Source organism: Phacochoerus africanus, chromosome 2 (genome assembly GCF_016906955.1).
Source record: "Phacochoerus africanus isolate WHEZ1 chromosome 2, ROS_Pafr_v1, whole genome shotgun sequence".
In the NCBI taxonomy this organism is placed as follows: domain Eukaryota; kingdom Metazoa; phylum Chordata; class Mammalia; order Artiodactyla; family Suidae; genus Phacochoerus; species Phacochoerus africanus.
In genome coordinates this window covers 139283988-139289987 of record NC_062545.1, presented here as the reverse complement: position 1 = coordinate 139289987, position 6000 = coordinate 139283988, and positions in this window count along the sequence as shown.

Sequence of the window (6000 nt, the reverse complement as noted above, 5' to 3'; positions counted from 1 at the left end):
TGCAAGCAGCTTTTTATTTCCCAACCCAAACCCTTAACTGACACGGGCCTTTAAGAACCTTAATGACAACACTTAATAGCAACAGAACACTTGAGAATCAAGCCTCCTCACCCCCTCCCTGTCCCTCTCTCCTCTTTCTCCCTCTGTCTCTCACCTTTTTCTTTCTGCTTCTCGATGGAAACGCATTTGCTGCAAGCCCAGCCGGGACGCCCTTCATATAGGATTGAGGAAAGAGCTGTCCCTCCAAGGCCCCACCTTGCCCCAAACACACCATAGGTCTTTGTAAAAAAACATGTTGAGATGAAAATTTTTAACTGAATCTTGAACCTTTAGGGACATACGAAATTTAAAAAGGGCCATCATTCATCCCAGGTTGTCACCATGTTAACGCTGCCAAATTTCTGCCACAACCCCGCACTTTCTCCCTCACTATCCCCTCACTGTCGTCTTGTCTCCAGAGACCCCGGGGTGAGCACGGTAGCTGGTCACTTGTAAGAGCCACGCTGATGATGCTCTCCGCCGGATCGGCCCCAGGGTTCTTTTCGAGTCTCACATTCACACAGGTGTAATTGCTTGTGACAAGGTTGTCACTTGGGGGAACTGGACAGAATGAGACTGTGTCTCAGTGAAGATGGGGAGAAGCGTCCCCGCCCCACCTTCCACACCCCCACCTTCTAACCCCCAGGAATTCTGGAGCAAACAGGCCCTCTCAGGAGCCTGGAAGATAGGCTTTGAGTAAAGGTCGTCCCCATGCCAGTCTCCTGTTCCCCCCCACTCCAGCTCCCTCTCGGCCCCCAAGGACACAGACAGGAAGGGGTTTCCAGGGACTCAGCCCAACTGTTTATGCAGGTTTGCAAGGAAAGAAATTCAAACACCACAACAACAGTACGAAGAAAAACAGTAAATGGATTCAAGCATTCTAAGCTTTGTTGACATTTTCTCTGTTACTAGGACTTCTTCATGGGTCTTACAGTTCTATGTTAGACCATGAAACATTTGCATACACATCGTCTTTAATGTCACTTTTATAACTTTTTTACGGTTCAGATATTCATCTATACGTCTGTACAGAAAAAAAAAAAGCTGCTATTTTTTTTGTTCTTTATCTTTGTGGATTTAATCTATGAAAACCTTCAGGTCTACCCTTCTTCCCTCTCTGCTCACTCCAAGAAACTTCTTAATGCTTTGTACTAGAGTGCGTGACTTTCTTCCTCTTTTCCCAGTAATTGATACTTATATAACATAATTTGCCATGAACTGTTTGATGCCTTTTTATAAATACATCCCCCCTCCCCACTCCACCTGCCCCATTAGTTCTGTTCTATCCCATAGGCTCTGTGGGCACGAGGCTGGTGAGGGGAGGCGGCGGAGAGAAGGTGGGCACTTGCCCGGGGAGGCTCCCCTCTCTCCCCAGCCTGCTCTCACACAGCATTTGAGTCTGTTACAGTGCAAGACATGATACAAACTCAGGTCAGAAAAAAAGGTTAAATATTTCGCACATCCTTGTTCAGTGTTCATATTCACCATTGTTGAAAAGTCTCACCTTCTCTTTCCCTTGCCTTTGTTTTGGTTGTGACACACATATATCTATTTTTTTAATTCTTGGGTACAACAGCAGTTTTATCTGCAGACACTAGGCATTTGGATGACTTTTTTTTTTTAATGGCTATTTAATCCTTCCATCCCATGGAAAACAGCTGCTGAGTCCAGGGGTGCAGTGGAGTGCGCTCCAGCGGCCCTCTGCGGGCTCCTGCCACCACCCTCCAGACTGACCTACCTGTCTTTAGAACCAGAGACTCCCTAGGGACCCCGGGCAGCGATGGGAGTGGGGCAGAGGGGCAGCATCCTCGGGGTGCCGGTCAGCCAGCTGCCAAGCCGGGACAGCGCAGGCGCCCGGAGCCCTGGCACGGGCGTGCTGTTCCTCTGCCAGGAAGCCAAGTCCTCGGGCCCGGGGGTCTTGTTTTGTTTAGTTTTTAGCACTTCTCACCAGAGTGATGACAGCACAAGAGTTGCTTCTGGGATGGAAATGTTTAAATTATGAGTAAGAACAAGGCTACAATACGATGATTGCTAGTTGTGACTGGAGATTGAACACAAAAAAGAAAGTTTGTAGTGCTTTTTTGTGTCAGTAGTTTCATAGTTTCAGTCCCACTGTTCTCTCTAGTCCCTGTCCCATAGTTTTTCCCTTAAAAAAAAATGAGAAAAAGAAAAAATTAATTAAGAAGGTATTATATGTAGGAGTGTTCTTTTAATTTATTTTGTGATACCAGTTTCAATCACTGTAGAGAAGCCCCATTATGAATTTAAATACTGAGGAAAGGGTTTGTGTGTGTGTGCGCGCGCGTGTCAGACGGGACAGTTTTCGGTTTTTTTTTTTTTTTTCCCAGACATTTATCTACCTCACTCTTATTTTTTATATGTGTATATATAAAAAAGAATACATCTCACACTTCTCAGCACCTGACAATACGCCGTTGATACTGGTAACCTCATCCACACCGCAGGCCGCACACACCAGGTGACGGGGTGGGGGGAGAGGCCAGGCTGTATTCCGGGGTCAAAGCAACACTAACTCACCTCTGCACTCATTTCATACAGCTCGCCTTCTTCTGCAACGTCTCAGTTTGCATTGCTTCTGTTCTTCTCCTGACTTGGCTTCCCAGGAGGTGGTGAGGGCCTGTGCTGCCTGAGGGGCCCGGGCTGGTTGGTTTTGAAACCAACTGCTTTGTGCAGATTGAACCGCATACAGATTCCACGGGGGAAGAGCAGGTCTCCGGGACAGACAGTGCAGGTGAGGGGCAGGCAGTGCCTCGCTAGCAGGCCCTAAGGCCACGGGTGGGTGCTGAGCCCCCTCCAGGCCTTCTGCTCCTGGTTGCTGACCCGAAGGCCAGTCCCATGCAGAATGTACAGACAAGAGTCCCCTTCTCCCTCTCCAAACTGTTCTCTCAACCTCACGCTCACTTCCTCCCCCAGGGGAAAACGACGTACCAAACCTTTGGGCTGGAAGGGGCCCCCGCCAGGGCGGGCTGTGCCTTGTCCCCTCATCCCGCTGCTCACAGGGGTGGACGGCACATCCCCATTCCAGCAGCTGCTCTCACAGGCACTGGCGTTTTATCTGGGAAACACGGGGGGGGGGGGGTTCCCAAAGCGTGGCGGCTCTTTCACAGTCCCAGGACTGCAGTTCCGCTCAGGAGCTCTTCCCTCCTACTAGGACATCCCCTTCTCCTTTCCCAAGTCCCCTGGGAACTTAAGGTCATTGAGAAATAGTGTTTGATCAGGGTTTTCCCGCTTCCACACTGTAGGTGACCCCTTGGAATAGTGGCCTCTCCTCTCTTTTGCACATACCTACCGGTTTCCACAACTGGATTTCTACAGATCATTCAGCTGGTTTTTAGGGTTTTTATTTAAACTGTCCGAGTTGTTGGTGTCACTTTGTTTTTGTTTTACGTAGGTGGTTTTCCTTTAGTAGAAAGAAAACACTAACAGTGTAGTGCCCATCATAACAAATGCTTCAGAAACACTTAAAATAAAAACTTTTGCTTGTGTGATGGTGCAGTCATTTTACTGGACCAAATCACCCACCTTGACTATACCAAGGCATCATGTATCCACAGTTCTAGCCTAATTTTATGCTGATTTCCCCCACCTCTTCTCAGTTTCCTCCTTTGTATGCTCCAAATAACTTAATCAAGCTGAGTTGTGGCATTCTCCATGCAGCCTCCTTCTGACAGCAGCTCACTGCTTGAAGTGACGTGAACCACTGAGGCACATCGTTGAATTGATGTGAGCATTAAAACATTACCACACACAGCCCTTCCCTGAGGCAGCGGGAGCTGGTGTATTCTGGAGACGTTGTTGAACTTCAACTGGGTAACACCCAGACCACCCCAGGTCTCCATTATGGGATGTCCTGACGTTTAACACAGGTGGAATGAGCTTCCTCCTTGGAAGATAGAAGACCATGTTCATGGCCGACACTGGCCTTTCCTTTCAGCCTCTTTCTTATGACTTGGAACAACATTTCAATAGTGGTGGTTATTGTGGAACTAGCCAACGGCAAAGTGCTTGGCATGGCATGGTGTGTTTCAGTTGGGATAACAGATCTAAGAGCCAAGTAAGATGCCAAACTCTAGGCCAGTCTGTTCCACCGAGGCCTCTTTCTCAGCAGCCTACCTCTGCCGGCAGGTGGCTGCACTGAATGAAGGCCACTGTTATGGCAAGGTCACACTAGCTCAGATCAGTGAGAAGGCTAGGATGCTTGGTCCAAGGTCCTCAGCTGTCACTGTTGGGTCCTCCAGCTAGACAGTGTCAAAGGAAGTTACTCCTTTCCAAAACACAGGCACCCTCCAGTTGACAGTAAAGCTCCATGGTATGCCTTGACCCATTCCAACAGTCCCAGTAGTGCATTTAAGGTTTGGGGTTTGTTCTTTCGTTAATGTTACTTTTGTGTTTGTCGGCTGTCTTTTCATTTCCTGGGCTAAGCAGCATTGGGAGATATGGACCAGAGATCCACCCTTTAAGAACCAGTGATGAAAATCAAACTTTCTTACTCCACTCTGACATAGTTGGTGGTACAAAGGAGAACTTCAAGAGAGGATGTTGTTTAGCTTGAACCTCTGTTGCCAGAGATGCTGAAGATACAGACCTTGGACAGGCCAAAAGTTTTCATTTTTGGCTCCCAGCTTAGATGACTAGTTGGTCATTTTGAGAAAAAGCAGATGAACACTCCTTGATGGTGGAATGATGAGGCAGCAGGAAACCACTGTAACAGGGATCATGAATGACATGGAGAGAGGAATCACGAGCAGAAGGTGCAGGGTTTGGAAGAAGTGTGGGCTGTGTTTGGAACTTGATGGTTTCTGAAGGGATCAGACCACATCAAGGCTCAACAGTCATCCATGGGCATTTGGTTTCAACAAATAAACCTAACATCCTACTTTCGAAACTGCTACTGCAGAGTTCAGTCAAATTGTTCAAGAATACAAACTGCATCGCACCCGTCAGTTGTCAGTTCTGGGGCATGACTTTAGGGTTTTGTTTTATTTTGTTTATGCAAGAACATAATGATCACTCATCTGTATGTCCACGTTTGTGTGTGTCCACATCTTCCTGGTAAACATCGTTTTAATTAGTCACTCATTAGCGTTTTCAATAGGGCTCTTAAGTCCAGTAGATTACGGGTAGTCAGTTGACGAAGATCTGGTTTACAAGAACTAATTAAATGTTTCATTGCATTTTTGTAAGAACATAGAATAATTTTATAAAATGTTTGTAGTTTATAATTGCCGAAAATAATTTAAAGACACCTTTTTTCTCTGTGTGTGCAAATGTGTGTTTGTGATCCATTTTTTTAGGACACCTGTTTACTAGCTAGCTTTACAATATGCCAAAAACAGATTTTTCCCTGACCCAAGCCGTGGTTCACCCTCTTTTCCCCCCATGCTTTGTGCCCTAGTTTATAACAAAGGAATGATGATGATTTAAGAAGTAGTTCTGTATCTTCAGTATCTTGGTCTTCCAGAACCCTCTGGTTGGGAAGGGGATCATCTTTTACTGGTCATTTCCCTTTGGAGTGTAGCTACTTTAAGAGACTGAAAGAACCTCACTGGCCAAGGAAACAGCAGAGGTGTTACAGCCTGGCGGTGCCTGTGGCACCATAAGCATCTGGTTTGGTAGGTTTGGTAGTTGTCCTCTTATGCAGTGCCTCGAGATGGAAGGACTCCATTGCACATCTAGTGGCTTTCACCATGACACAGCACACAGACTTATCATACAAAAGCTGATAATTCTGGTGCCCGAAAGCCACTGGCTTACATGCCTCATATCATGACTAATGCTTTGTTATTACATGTAAGAGATCCTATTTATTTTTATTTAAGGCAGAACACCGAAGATAGTTCTTTTTCAATATAGTACAAATTTGTTGTAATAAAAACCATGCACATGCAAGATTTTTTTAAGTTTGACACCATTCCCTCTGGTTCCCAATGGACTATTGGC